The sequence below is a fragment of the Narcine bancroftii genome, chromosome 3, assembly GCF_036971445.1.
Source record: "Narcine bancroftii isolate sNarBan1 chromosome 3, sNarBan1.hap1, whole genome shotgun sequence".
Lineage (NCBI taxonomy): Eukaryota > Metazoa > Chordata > Chondrichthyes > Torpediniformes > Narcinidae > Narcine > Narcine bancroftii.
In genome coordinates, this window is record NC_091471.1 from 80,181,350 (window position 1) to 80,196,726 (window position 15,377).

The window sequence follows — 15,377 nt, forward strand, 5'->3', positions numbered from 1 at the left end:
GGATGCCAAACCCCAATTTGCCAGGGTAACTATGATGAAAGGCCTGCAGGAATTTGCAGGCATGGTCAATTTTTACAACCGTTTCATTTCAGCCACTGCCAAGATCATACAACCGCTTTTTGCCATGATGGCCACAATGAAGAAAGTCCTAATATGCAATGACGAGGCCTCAGAAGCTATCCAACACACTATGGCCAATGCCATGTTACTCATACACCTGAGGACGGATGTTCCCACTGCCCTCATCTTCAATGCCATCAGTGGGGACTCGAGCAGCTAGTAGACAGGGATTGGAAACTCCTAGTTTTATTCAGCTAACACTTGAGGCCACCAGAACTCAAATAAAGTGCTTTCATCAGGGAGCTGCTGACGCTTTACCTCGCTGTGTGCCACTTCAGATACTTCCTTGAGGGGAGGCCATTCACAGTGTTCACTGGCCACAAGCCCTTAACAGTCACCTTTTCAAAGGTTTTGGAGCCCTGGTCAGCCCAGCAGCAGTGCCACATGGCTTACATCTCTAAATTCACCATGGACATCTGACACCTGTCTGCCAGAGATAATATAGTGGCAGATGACCTCTCCAGGCCTGCAGTTCAAACATTAGCACCAGGCCTAGACTACACAGATCTCGCACAAGCACAAGAAGCGGGTACTGAGATTCGCGCTCTCTACACCACCATCACTGGCTTGCAGCTACAGGATTCTAACTGGTGCAGAATGGAAGGACACTACTCTGCGCCATGTCCATGTGGAACCCCAGTCCGGTAATCCCTGCCCCATGGAGATGCAGGGCCTTTGACTCAATTCATGGCCTTTACCAAACTTCCATCAAGGCCGCCTCTCGTTTTGAGTCTGCAGGATTTCTTTCTCCAATTAAAGAAGATAATCAGGGAGAGGGAGGTTCAAGTCCTCAATGTGAAATGCAAAGGGAGGTGGTACAGATACAGCTTGCACCCAAGAGAGCTGTACTGGTACAGATTTTAAGGTTGTAACAGGAGTTGCATATAGATCTGGAGAAACAAAGTCAGTCATAATTGATGATGATCAAGTAAATGCTGACCTGGAAGTGGCTGCTGAAAGACTGTTTTGAATAAACTTTATAATTGATTTTTTTTCCTCGGGGGTGGGGGGGGGGATAGATGTTTGTTTCCTTGCTTGCCTTATCTGTCATGTGCCATATTGTGGTGGAAGCCACAATCGATATAGTGGAGGTAATGCTGTTTATTTTTTATACAGCATCTTATTCAGTAATTTTTCTTTGGGACAGAGATGCTCACAGGAGTTATTTGTGCTTGATGATGGAGGGTAGGACTGAAAGAGATTTAGATTTAAATAATGGATGGGAATAAGATACTAAATTTTCTTAGTTTTAATGTTAATTGGCTTCATGGTCCAATTAAAACAAAAAAGAATTTTTGCTTATATGAATAATATGTAAGTTGATATTGCATTTTTACAAGAAACTCATTTGACTGAAAAAGAACATTTGAAATTAAAAAGGGAATGGATTGGTCAAGTGGTATCTTCATCCTTTAATTCTAAAGGAAGAGGAATAGTAATATTAATAAAGAAAACATTACCGGTGAAAATTCAAAATGTTATACTAGATCCTGTGGGAAGATATATTCTGGGTCATTGTCAAATTTATTCTGATATGTGGACATTTATGAGTATTTATGCACCAAATGTAGATGATGAAGATTTTATACCTAATAATTTTTTTTACATTTGTCAGAGTCATATGAAAAAATATTAGTAGGAGGTGATTTTAATTGTTGTTTGGATCCTATATTGGATAAATCAACTAAATTGGTAACACAAACTAAAATGGCTAAAACTGCATTGAGTTTGATGAAGGAACTAAATTTAATAGATATTTGGCATATGTTAAATCCTAAGGGGAGAGACTATTCTTTTTATTCCCATAGACATGATTCTTTTTCGAGAATAGATTTTCTTCTAATATCTATACAATTACAAGGAAGAATGAATTTTGTTGAATATAAATCTAGAATATTATCATATCATTCTCCACTTTTAATGGTATGTACAATGCCTGACAAGGAACCTTCACCATATAGATGGAGTTTTAATATTATGTTGTTAAAAAGAATGGACTTTATGATTTTATAAGAAAACAAATACAATATTTTTTGGATATAAATTCTAATTCAGTAGAGAACATATTTGTTATATGGGAAGCACTTAAAGCTTATTTAAGGGGACAAATTATTAGTGATTCAGCTAAAATTAAGAAAGATTATTTGAAAGAGAGGAATCATTTGGAAAGAGATATAGGAAAATTGGAAAAAGAGTTGAAAAAGAAATTATCTGAATTAATTAATAAAAATCACTTCAATTTAATATTATTCAGACATATAGAACTGAAAAATTAATTTTATATCACCATATAAATTTTAAAAATTGAATCAGACTCTTTTGGTTTTATGTTTTAGATGTGGACAGGAAATTAGTACCCTTTTGCATTCTACTTGGCAGTATCCTAAAGTTAAACCTTTTTGGTTAGAAATGGGTAGGAATAATGGGGATTAAATTCCCACAGGAACCAATTTTATTTTTATTGAATGATATTAAGAATATAGAACCAAAGTTGAAACTGAATATGTATCAAAAGAAGTTCATTCAAATTGCTTTATCAATAGTAAGAAAATATATTGCCATTACTTGGAAGTCTGACACGGATTTGGGTATAGAAAGATGGCATGCAGAGGTTCAGAGTTGTATACCACTTGAGAAAATTACTTATTATTTAAGAGACAAATATTATATATTTTGGAAGATATGGAGCTTTTATTTACAAAATATGGATGCAAATATTTAAATGAAACTCTGACATTCCCTTTCTCCTCAAGGTTTCAATATACTATAAGAAACTTTAAAGTCATAGGCATCCCGTTGAGGGTCTCTTGTCCCCTTCTTCCTCTATTTTTTCTCTTTTTCTTCTTTTCTTGTAGGGGATAGAAGTGGATGGGGTGGTATATAGAGAGGTTTTCTTATCTTTTTCTTTTTATACGCCACATGTATTTGTATTAATTTAAATTATTTTTCATTATGTGGTTTATTTGTGTGGTTCTAAATTTATAAATAAAAATTTTAAAAAAGAGAGGAGGAGTAATCATCAAGGATCCACACCACCCAGGACATGCTCTGTTCTCGCTGCTGCCACCAGGAAATAAATATAGAGATTCATGCCACCAGGTTCAGGAACAGATGCTACCCCTTCACCACAAGACTCCTAAACAACAAACTCAATCAGGCACTCATTTAAGGACTCTAAGTTTGCACATTATTTACTATTGAATATTTATTTTCTGTATTGCGCACAGTTTGTTTGCAATTATTTCTTTGTTTACATTTCTCTCTTTTATATATCTTTTCTTGAATATAGTTTTTTACACTACCAATAAGTAGAAATTCTGCCTGGCCTGCAGGAAAAAGAATCACAGGGTTGTATGTGATGTCATGTATGCATTCTGTCAATAAATCTGAACTTGGTATTTTGAATCGTCAACTAGTTACAATGCCGTCAACTGTGAAGATAAATACCTAATGGTGCCTAATTTCTATGCTTATGCAATTCATATTCAAACTTCCAATCTTGTTTAATCTGTAACTCATACTCTTAGACTAAATGTAAGAAAATACTCCTTTTATTATTAAAAAATAAGCAGATCTGCTAAGTTTTTCTGGAATATTAAAGTTACTAAATATGTAACTAACGTTTAACTATATAACTAATATTTTTTTTCTCTGTGGCAACTGTCACACTACCTTCCAGAGTGGCCATTTACATAGGAATGACCAAAACTCCAAAATTCTAGATTTCACCACGAGTTTAGACTAAATACCTGAGATGCAGTATTTACATAGGTGAGACATGGGACGCCACTCCGTTGACATTGACTGTGACCTGTGTCCTATGCGTCCGACATATCCTGCAAACGGAGCAAAATGGCTGTAGAACCTGAGGTGCTTTTAATGCTTACAGTGACGATGTGTCAACTTTTGTCCACTTATAAAGTGATGATCAGACCAAGGAGAATCAGACTGGGTTTAAACATACAGCTCCACTCTTCTGTTTTTAGGATGCCAGAAAGCCCAGAATGATTGCTAGATTTAAATGAATCTCCCAGTATTTATTCACCGTGCTGTATGTTTGGGGAAAGGAATTGTAAAATATGAATAAAAATTTAAAAGTCCAATAGAATCACATCAATAACTGATAGGTGTCTTAGATAAAATGTATAAGCTGTATTCCTGTCAATGTAACTTACTGTATTAAAATAATCACAAAAGGCCACTCTCTCTGGACCCGTGAAGATGTCAAACAAAATGAATTGACTAGAAAAGCATTCCTTGTCGGCATCCCAGTCACATGCTTGCCGATGTCAGTTAATATATATTGTTGCATTCCATCCATTAAAACCTCAGTTCTCAGCCCTAATTCACACTGATCAAATTTCTCCTGTTGATGGAGGGTTGGTGGACAGACCGCAGAAAAATGCAGAGCAAATTACATGAGAGAGAGAAAAAAGTTAAACAGATGAAATCAAGTTTAAAGGCTTTGATTCAATTTGTTGTATGATATGAACCTGTCAGTCACAGAGATTTTATGCTCTTCTAGCTCAGCTCACATTTACCAGGTATATCTGGAACTGAATTCATCTAGGTGTGGCATTTCTCCTGCTTGGGATGTAGGTAGTTCTGGAACTCTTTGCTTGCTCAAAACCAAAGCCACCCAGAGCATCCTCATTTACGCATTACTGTCCATATTAAATAAATGTCTCGAGTACTTCGAAGTACTCGAGATGGCAGAGGCCGACAGCATCAAATCCACGCTGCTGAAGATCCAACTGCGCTGGGTAGGTCATGTCTCCAGAATGGAGGACCATCGCCTTCCCAAGATCGTGTTATATGACGAGCTCTCCACTGGCCACCGTGACAGAGGTGCACCAAAGAAGAGGTACAAGGACTGCCTAAAGAAATCTCTTGGTGCCTGCCACATTGACCACTCCAGTGGGCTGATATCGCCTCAAACCGTGCAACTTGGCACCTCACAGTTTGGCGGGCAGCAACCTCCTTTGAAGAAGACTGCAGAGCCCACCTCACTGACAAAAGACAAAGGAGGAAAACCCAACACCCAACCCCAACCAACCAATTTTCCCTTGCAACCGCTGCAATCATGTCTGCCTGTCCTGCATCGGACTTGTCAGCCACAAACGAGCCTGCAGTTGACATGAACATTACCCGTCCATAAATCTTCATCCGCAAAGCCAAGCCAAAGAAATAAATATCACAGTTATAAGTGAAAGCACACAATCAGAAAGATTTTTTTCATATTATTGTAGAAATTATTTAATCTCAGGCAAGGTAGGGCTGGCAGTCTTAATCCATAATGGTCCGCAGTTATGTGACCAGGAACTTATTGTAATTCATTGATCCTGTGGGACAACTTGTTAGGATATGAATTGTTATACATTTAATGGAATACTTTACAATATTGGAGTTGGGGACCTGTTCATTGGGTGACATTTTCAAGGAACTTAATAGCTGCATGTTTGCTCAGATATATGATGCATCCAGACAAATATCAGTAGTAAATGAGTTAGACACAGGCTTATGGAGCTGGGTCCCATGGGTCCATGTTAATCGACTGTCCTGAACTGGGAAGGGGGATGCGGAACAATCACCTTTATTCAGGAATCTGTGGGAGAAGCCATGGTACAGTCAGTCAATGGGCATGCCCAGGCAGTTAAATATACAAACAGGAGGGACTGCAACAAAAGTTCACAAGATTAATTCCTAGAATGGCGAGTTTACTACAGTACAACCCTTAGTATCTGGCATCTATGGAGATTGGTAGAGGCTGGATAAGTGAATTTTCTGGTTGCTTAAATTGTGTGTTGTGTGATTGGTGAACTAACAGCAAGGTGCAATTTTAAACTTTCACATTTTTTACCTATTTATTTTCTGCCATTTTTTTGCTAGTTAATTGAGGGTGCCAGTTGCTTGCATTCTGGATAACAGGAATTTTACTGTGTCTGAAGAAAGATTAAGCATATCACCTCTTCGGTTTATAGAAATCAGAGGAGATCACACTTGAATGTACAACAATCTTACAGATGTAAGATGAATATTTCCATTGGCTGGGATGTCTAGAACTAGTGGTCACAGACAAAACCAAGGGACTAGCCATTCAGACTAAAGTGAACACCAAGTTCTTCAGCCAGATGATGATGAATCTAATGTTTGGGATTCACTAGCCAAGATATCGATGGAGGCTCAATTTTTGAATATATTCAAGTCAGAATTTATCAAACTTTACAGTAACACAGGGATTAGTGGTGTGATCTTTTCTGTCTGTGATACATTGTAATAACAATGGATGTGAATATGGGATCTTTGATTAGTAATTAAATGGATGACATGAACATCTGTAGTGTTGTAGATGGTGAGGAGACTCTTGTCTTATGCTACAGCAGGATATAGATCAGATGGAAATTTGAGTGAAGCAATGGTGGGTGGAATTCAATCCCAATATGAGATAAAGCATTTTAGGAAGGCAAATAGGGGTAGGGCATAAACAGTAAATGAAAAGGGACTAAGGAATGTTGATGAACAGAAAGACCGAGGAATCCAACATATCACGAAAGTGTCAACATATGGTGAGGGCACACAATAGAAGAGATGGACATTTTGTTGCAATTTTACAAAACATGATTATACTGCAAATGAAATATCATAAGCTGTTCTGTTCGCTATGTTACAGGACAGATGTGAGTGTGCTGGATAGAGCACAGAAGATTTGCCTGGATTAGGGATCTTTTGTTATGAGGTGAGATGTGATAGATTGAGTTTGTTTTCCTGGACAAAGGAGGCTGAGAGGTCACCTAATATATGGTAGATATTTCTTCTTTGGCTTGGCTTCGCGGACAAAGATTTATGGAGGGGCAATGTCCACGTCAGCTGCGGGCTCGTTTGTGGCTGACAAGTCCGATGTGGGACAGGCAGACACGGTTGCAGCGGTTGCAAGGGAAAATTGGTTGGTTGGGGTTGGGTGTTGGGTTTTTCCTCCTTTGTCTTTTGACAGTGAGGTGGGCTCTGCGGTCTTCTTCAAAGGATGTTGCTGCCCACCGAAATGTGAGGTGCCAAGATGCAGGGTTTGAGGTGATATCAGCCCACTGGCGATGGTAAATGTGGCAGGCACCAAGAGATTTCTTTAGGCAGTCCTTGTACCTCTTCTTTGGTGCACCTCTGTCTTGGTGGCCAGTGGAGAGCTCGCCATATAACACGATCTTGGGAAAGCGATGGTCCTCCATTCTGGAGACATGACCTACCCAGCGCAGTTGGATCTTCAACAGCATGGATTTGATGCTGTCGGCCTCTGCCATCTCAAGTACTTCGATGTTGGAGATGAAGTCGCTCCAATGAATGTTGAGGATGGAGCAGAGACAACGCTGGTGGAAGCGTTCTAGGAGCCGTAGGTGATTCCGGTAAAGGACCCATGATTCGGAGCCGAACAGGAGTGTGAGTATGACAACGGCTCTGTATACGCTAATCTTTGTGAGGTTTTTCAGTTGGTTTTTTTTCCAGACTCTTTTGTGTAGTCTTCCAAGGCGCTATTTGCCTTGGCGAGTCTGTTGTCTATCTCGTTGTCGATCCTTGCATCTGATGAAATGGTGCAGCCGAGATAGGTAAACTGGTTGACCGTTTTGAGTTTTGTGTGCCCGATGGAGATGTGGGGGGGCTGGTAGTCATGGTGGGGAGCTGGCTGATGGAGGACCTCAGTTTTCTTCAGGCTGACTTCCAGGCCAAACATTTTGGCAGTTTCCGCAAAACAGAACGTCAAGTGCTGAATATGACTATGAAAGGCATGGAATTGGTAGATAGTCAAAATCCTATTTCCTTGGGCATAGAAAGGATAAATTATCAAAATTCTGATTCCTTACGACATTGGTTTAAGGTGTGAAAGAAGTTTTACAGATTGATTGATATTGAAATGTGCAGCCAATGGAGGTGATGGATTCAGATACAATTACAGTACTATGTTTTAGAGGCATTCAAACAGACACTTAAAGGGGCAAAGCACACACCACTATACTGGCTGCACTCCTACAAGCCTACAGAAGGGGGCAACCACTGTACCTACAGGTAGGCATCCTGGGAGACTGGCCCCACCTGCCAGCTGTCAATCACAAGCCCGTATAAAGACTTGAGCCGGCCCTTGGAGGACAGCCAGACACATGGAGCCATGAGTATACTGAGATTGGTGTGTATGTTTAAGCTAATTAAAGCCTGTTGTACAGTCTGTCGACTCGGCATCAGAATTGTTTGCTCAGCAGTGCTCACAATTTAATTAGCTTAAAATTAAAGGACCACAGAGAAGTCCTCACCATCGAGAAGCTGGATATCGACCCTCAACATCCAGAAGCTCCAGCATTCTTTGAGATCTAAAAGCATGCAATTAAGACGATCATCCACATGCATGAGGACATCAAAACAAGCCATAAAAAACTCATTGTACTACGCACCAAGCTGGGGCCACACATTTTCCAGGCTATCCAAGACGGCATGGATTTTGAACCAGTCATGGTCATCTTGGAAGGCATGTACCAGCCCCGATGAACATACTCTACGCCCAATACCTGCTCAGCATCAGGGTACAGTAGCCAGATGAGATAGCAGACACTTACTTGGGGGCACTGCGAGAGCTAGCACGCCCATGCACAATTGAAGTTGGGGTGACTGCTGGGAAAGTGGAGCAACTCATCTGAGATGCCTGCGTGCGAAAGCTGTGGTTGATGGTGACTCATCAGGGACTATTGGAGGAGAATAATGCTTCCCTTGCCAGGATCATGGAGGTGGTCCACTCCCTAGAAGCTGCAGCTCACCATGTAGAGGTCTTCACTGCTCACTCCCCCATCCTCTGGCCCAGCCGAAGCCAATGACAGCAGTTGCTGAGGGGCCCTATGTGGAAGAGATGATTGCCCGCTGATGTAGTCCACCACTGTAAATACAATGGGTCCTGGTGTGGGTCAGACAGGCGGTCCCAAAAGAACTGCCCCATGAGGATCTTGCATTGATCCCAATGCGGCAAGAAAGGCCACTTTACTAAAGTGTGCCTCTCCAGACCCACTGGGAGCGCTGCAGCCCTCCCTGATCAACTGGAAGCCCCTCTTGACTCTCTGGGTGCCCCCACATGCGAATGCCGGGCAGCCCCATTACTCCACCCACCACTTGCCCCTGCATCAACGACGTCATTTCTGGCCTGGTCGTCCAACCACGCCACTGCCGTGTGCTCACCATGGGCAGTGCCATCTTTCATTGTCCAACTTCTGCCAGCACTGATGATGTCACTTTCAGGTGGGTCGCCGGACCATGATGACGCCATGTGCATCCCCTGGGCACTGCCATCATGGTCCAGCTGACCCCCATATATCCAACTCACTTGATTCGCTAACCAGACGATGTGATCAACACACGCATGTGCAAAATCATGCACTCGTCAAACCCCACGCTCCTACAGACTCCCACAGGCCGCTACTCTCCACAACTGTCAGGGAGCAGCGACTCAGACCCCAAGGCGGTCCTAGCATTCACCACACTAACAGAGAAAATTCCTCATGGACTCTAGCGCTTGATGATGATCATCGCCGTCAACAGGAAGGTAATATAATGCCTGTTTGATCGCAGTAGTACTGAGAGCTTTGTGCACCCGAATGTGGTCCTTATGCTGAAACTCAAAGTATACCCAGTGATCTTCGCTGTTGCTTCCGTGTCCCAGGACCACTCCATCATGGCACTTGGGTGTTGCTCAGTGGACTTGACAGTGGGGGAGGGGACACACATACCAAGGGTTCAGGCTACAGGACATGCGCAAGCTCAGTGGCCTGGTTATCCTGGGACTAGACTTCCAGTGTCACGTCCACAGCCTCACCCTTGCCTTCAGTGGCCCACTCTTCCCAATCACCATTCACAGCACAAAGTCCAGTGACCGCCCCAGTCCATCTGTGGGCTCTCCACCCTACGGGTGCCCCCCCCATCCCTCTTCAACAGCCTGACACCGGACTGCAAGGCTATAGTGGCCAAAAGCTGGCACTACTTCTGCAGCCAAATGGGCCGTTATCAAGGCTGAGGTGAGGTGGCTTCTGGCGGAAGGAGTTATAGAGCCCAGCACCAGTCCATGGAGAGTCCAAGTCCTTGTCATAAAAGGAGGAAGCAAGCCAAAGATGGTCATCGACTATAGTCAGACCATCAACTGGTACACCCAGCTGGATGCCAACTCACTGCCCCGCATTGCTGACATGGTCAATGAGATAACCCAGTATAGGGTTTTCTCCACAACTCCATGCCCAGGATAAACCTTATACTGTCTTTGAGGTAGACAGATGCCACTATCAGTTCTCACCAGGTCCCGTTTGGGGTCGCAAATGGAGTCTCCGTGTTTCAGCATGATAGAACAGCACAATCTAAGAGAGATTTTCCTGTACCTATACAATGTCACCATCTGTGGCCACAATGCCAACCTGGAAAGATTTCTCCAGGTGGCTGAGGCACTGAACCTCATTTATTACAGGGAGAAGTGCATGTTCAGCACCACCCACCTCTCCATCCTGGGGTGCATCGTGGAACATGGTGTCTTTGGTCCCGATCCAGAATGCTTGCGCTCCCTAATGGAACTGCCCCTTCCCCACATGCTCAAGGTCCTCCGCAGGTGCGTAGGGTTCTCCTCTTACTATTCACAGTAGGTCCCCCACTTCTCAGACAAGGTTCACCTACTGGCCCAAGCCATTATCTTTCCCCTCTTTGCTGAGGTGCAATCAGCCTTCACCCGCATCAGACAGGACATCACCAATGCCACAATGCATGCCGTGGACGAGACCACCCCATTCCAGGTGGAGTGCGATGCCTCTGATGTTGCCCTCATTGCCACCCTCAATCAAGGGGACAGACTTGTGGCCTTTTTCTCCAAGACCCTCCATGGTTCAGAGCTTGGGCACTCTGCCATTGAATAGGAGGCCCAGTCAATCGTGGAAGCAGACCACCAGTGGTGCCACTAGCTGGCAGGCAGGAGGTTTACCTGTTATGACCCCAAAGGACCCCAAAACCCAGTAGCAATAGACATTCACCAAGACAAGTAGTTACTGAAACAAAAGCTGTTTTTAATGATCTTTAAACATGAAAACAGAATCAAACTAACTTATTTCTATTAGCTTAACTAATCCAAATTAACCCCCTTCTAATTCTAAGAGCACATGTATGATGTGCGTGTAAATTTAAGAAAAGTTCTTTGGTTCACAGTTCATTCTCACTTCTCCTTCAAAGTTCTCTAGTTGCAGGCAATTCTTATAATGTGCACAAAATTGAACATGTATAAAGTTCACCAGGCTTTGGTGCTCAAAAGGTAAGTGTTTACCGCTCAGGAAGGTTCTTGTAGGGTTTGCAGAGAGAGATATGTTGTTCCAGGATTTCCACATCTGAGGTACCACCATTAGTCACCTCAGGGTCTCGCTGATGAAACTTGCCCCATCAGGTTTCTTCAGATGATAACCTCCTTCTTTCAGGCTATCACAGAGTTCCTTTCTGTTTCCCTTATTCCAAGAGAAACATCAGACAGATAGTACTTCCAACCATCTGCCACTCTGGAGCTTTCTGCTTCCAACAAACTTTTCCTGGCTTGTTTCAGCCGTGACTGTTCAGTCTCTTTCAGTGTCACATTGTCTGAGAGAGCTTGTTGAGCTTGTCTCACCTCTCTCTCTCTCTCTCTCTCCAACTGAGACTCCGATAAAGCCCATGTGACTCTCTCACTTGCAAAAACCCCCACCTTCTTCAGCAAACAACAGGAGTTATCCTTCTGCTCCAATCTGTTGTCCTAGATAAACAAAACTTCTCATTGATCTTTGAGTGAGCACCTAGTAGTTATTCAACCAGCCAGCCTGTCTCCAATCCAAACAATGATCTATTCATTTCATGACATCATTTTAAATAGCACCTACTTAGTATTCTCCATAGTTTCTATAAAGTTCCTGAAATTTCTATAAAGTTCCTGAATATGAATTCTTCAGTATTTCAAATAAGATCTGTTTTAAAATGTGTGTATGTATGTAATCTACTCTAATCTTATCAAATTCTCCCAATATTTATCTACTCCATTACATACCCTTCTTAATAACCAGCGCACAATGGCATTCATGTTCAGCACCACCGACAGAGGTAAGATCAAAAACAAGAAGATCTTGCACTGGAGAGTTGGGCTGGCCACATTCAGCTCAGACATCCAGTATAGGCCAGGGAAACTCCACAACTCCCCCAGTGCACTGTTCCGGACCTGCACCAGTGTGCAGTCCCAACAGCTTTAGGCGCTGCATGACACCCTTTAGCACCTGGGCGACATGTGCCTGTACCACTTCATTAAGTCCTGGAACCTCCCCTTCATCGTCCATGACTGAGTCCTAAAGGGTATGTGCGGAGTGCAAACCATGCTTCTCCCGTCCACCACAGGCCTATGTAGTAAAAGCCACTCGGCCTTTCGAGCGATTCAGCATCGACTTCAAGGGACCACTGCCTTCCACGAATAAGAACATCTATTTCCTCTCAGTCATAGATGAATACTCTCGTTTTCCCTTCGCCATCCCTTGCCCCATTACCTCCACCACCTCTGTAATCAAGGCACTGGTGCAGATCGTCACCATGTTCAGATACCCGGCATTCATCCACAGCAACCAGGGGTCCAGCTTCATGAGTGAGGAATTGTGAGGCATTGAGTCTAGTCGCACAACTAGCCACAACCCCAGGGGCAACAGTCAGGTGGAATGTGAGGATGGGATAATCTGGAAGGTGGTCCTCCTGACCCTGAGGTCGAAAGGCTTGTTCATCAACTATTGGTAAGAGGCCCTTCGCAAAGCACTCCACACCATTTGATCGCTCTTGTGCATGGCTACCAATCAGACCCCTCATGAACATCTTTTCTCCTTTCCTAGGAAATCAGCGACTGGCATCTCCCCGCCAGTGTGGCTGACGTCTCCGGGACCAGTACTTCTCCGTAAACACGTGAGGACACACAAATCTGACGCCCTGATCGAGCAGGTACATCTCCTCCATTCAAACCCAAATTATGCCTACGTCAGTTACCCCAATGGACATGAGGACACCATCTCAACCAGGGACCTGGCATCAGAAGGTAATCATTGATTACCAATGCACCACATCTACTAAATGGCAGGTGAGCTATAATTAAGAAATACATTTCATCGTTCCTCCATTGTATCTACCTATATCTCCAAGTTTTGATTTGAAAGTAAGGCTTTTCTCATGTTTGGTTCTGCAATTCAGCAAACACTCTTTGGATTAAATTTAATTGTCATGTGTACTGAGATACAATTAAAATCTTTGTTTAGCATGTTATACAGGAAATCCAACTGATACAGCAGGAAGTACTATAATAACAAATAAATTAGACAACAGTGTTGCAGTCGTCAAATAGTGCAGGGTATAGAGAAAAGTACAGTTAAGAAACAGCACAAAGGTGTCGTCTTTTGCCAGTGATATCCATTTCAGAGTTTGGAAGCATCAGGGAAAAAAAACTGTTCTTAAATTTGGAGGTTGTGTTTTCAAACGCATGCATCTTCTGCCCCACTGGCATCACTAGGGAGGTACGGACCGCACCAGGTGACGCCATCAGAGGGGGTGACACCAAAATGACTGTCTATAAAATTTTTGTGCAGTGTTTTAGCAGAAATTTTTTTTTTAATAAAAATATCCCTGTAGTTAGTCATAACAACAAAAACATTTATGCCCATCATACATGCATCAATATACCTACAAGGCTAAAACTCCATGCTAATTTACTTTTTGAGCCTTCTAATGCATTCTGGTCAGAGCTATCATTATTACCCAATTTCAATGACACTTCAAATCATGTGGTTTCATCTGCCCGTGCTACAAGCACGCACTGTTGTTTTTATTGCTGCTGTGTGTATTATATTGTAATTTAAAGGTGTAAATTTAATTTTGTTAGTTGTTTATCTTGCTACTATTATCATTACATTTAGTGATCGATGGGAATTACAATTTACACATAACATTAGTACAAAAATATTATGAAGGATTCTGTATGGTCTGGTAAGGGAGGGTTCATGGTGGTGGGGGGTGTTGGTGGTGGTTGACAACATGAGTTACTGCACTGGGTGACACCAACCCCAGTGACACTGCTGTTCTGCCCAACAGAAGGGAAAAGCAGGTGGTATGACCCGAGTCGGATGGGTCCTTTAATATGTTAGCAGGTTTCCCAAGGAAACAGAAGGTATAAATGGAGGCGATGGAAGGGAGGTTGTTTTGCATGTTAGCCTGAGCTGTGTTTTCAACTTTTTAGTTTCTTCCGGTCCTAGGCAGAGAAGTTCCCGTGATATGAAGCTGTAATGCACCTGGACAGAATACTTTCCATGGCACATCTATAAAAGTTAGTTGGAGATCTAAAATGTCCTCAAGCTTCTGAGAAAGTAGTTTTTGGTGTATTTCCTTGGTTATAACATCAACATGGTGGACCAGGACAGGTTGTTGGTGCAATTTACGTTTAAGAACTTGAAGCTCTTCACCATCTTCACCTCAGCACTATAGACATAATGTAGACACTTCTCCATTGATTAAAGTCAATGACCAGCTCATCCATTTTGCTGACATTGTGGAAAAGGTTGTTATCCTGACACCATGCCTCCTGGCTTTCTCTCTCCTTCCTATACTCTGTCTTGTTACTGTTTGAGGTCTGGCCAATGAAGGTGGTGTCATCTGTAAACTTGTGGATAGAGCAGTGTTTGGAACACAGTCATTAGTTATGTTAGAAATCAACACTGTTGAACAGTTAAAGAATTAGTGAAAAGTAGTCTCATCTACTCACACTACTCTGTCCTGGGGCAGATCATAACTAAAATTACACATTCCAAGGTTATGCTGGTTTAACTGATATTCTTTCTTTGGCTTGGCTTCGCGGACGAAGATTTATGGAGGGGGTAAAAAGTCCACGTCAGCTGCAGGCTCGTTTGTGGCTGACCAGTCCGATGCGGGACAGGCAGACACGATTGCAGCGGTTGCAAGGGAAAATTGGTTGGTTGGGGTTGGGTGTTGGGTTTTTCCTCCTTTGCCTTTTGTCAGTGAGGTGGGCTCTGCGGTCTTCTTCAAAGGAGGCTGCTGCCCGCCAAACTGTGAGGCGCCAAGATGCACGGTTTGAGGCGTTATCAGCCCACTGGCGGTGGTCAATGTGGCAGGCACCAAGAGATTTCTTTAGGCAGTCCTTGTACCTTTTCTTTGGTGCACCTCTGTCACGGTGGCCAGTGGAGAGCTCGCCATATAATACGATCTTG

General features: G+C 42.9%; 1 long non-coding RNA gene across 1 annotated transcript in view; it reads left to right on the forward strand.

Moving 5' to 3' along the window:
* The window catches only part of LOC138756145 (uncharacterized), a 63,691-nt gene extending 50,454 nt beyond the window's left edge, over positions 1-13,237 (forward strand). The window contains exon 3 of the long non-coding RNA XR_011352799.1: positions 13,002-13,237. This is a non-coding gene — a long non-coding RNA (uncharacterized lncRNA). The remainder of the gene's footprint in view (positions 1-13,001) is intronic.
* Positions 13,238-15,377: the final 2,140 nt, after the last annotated feature.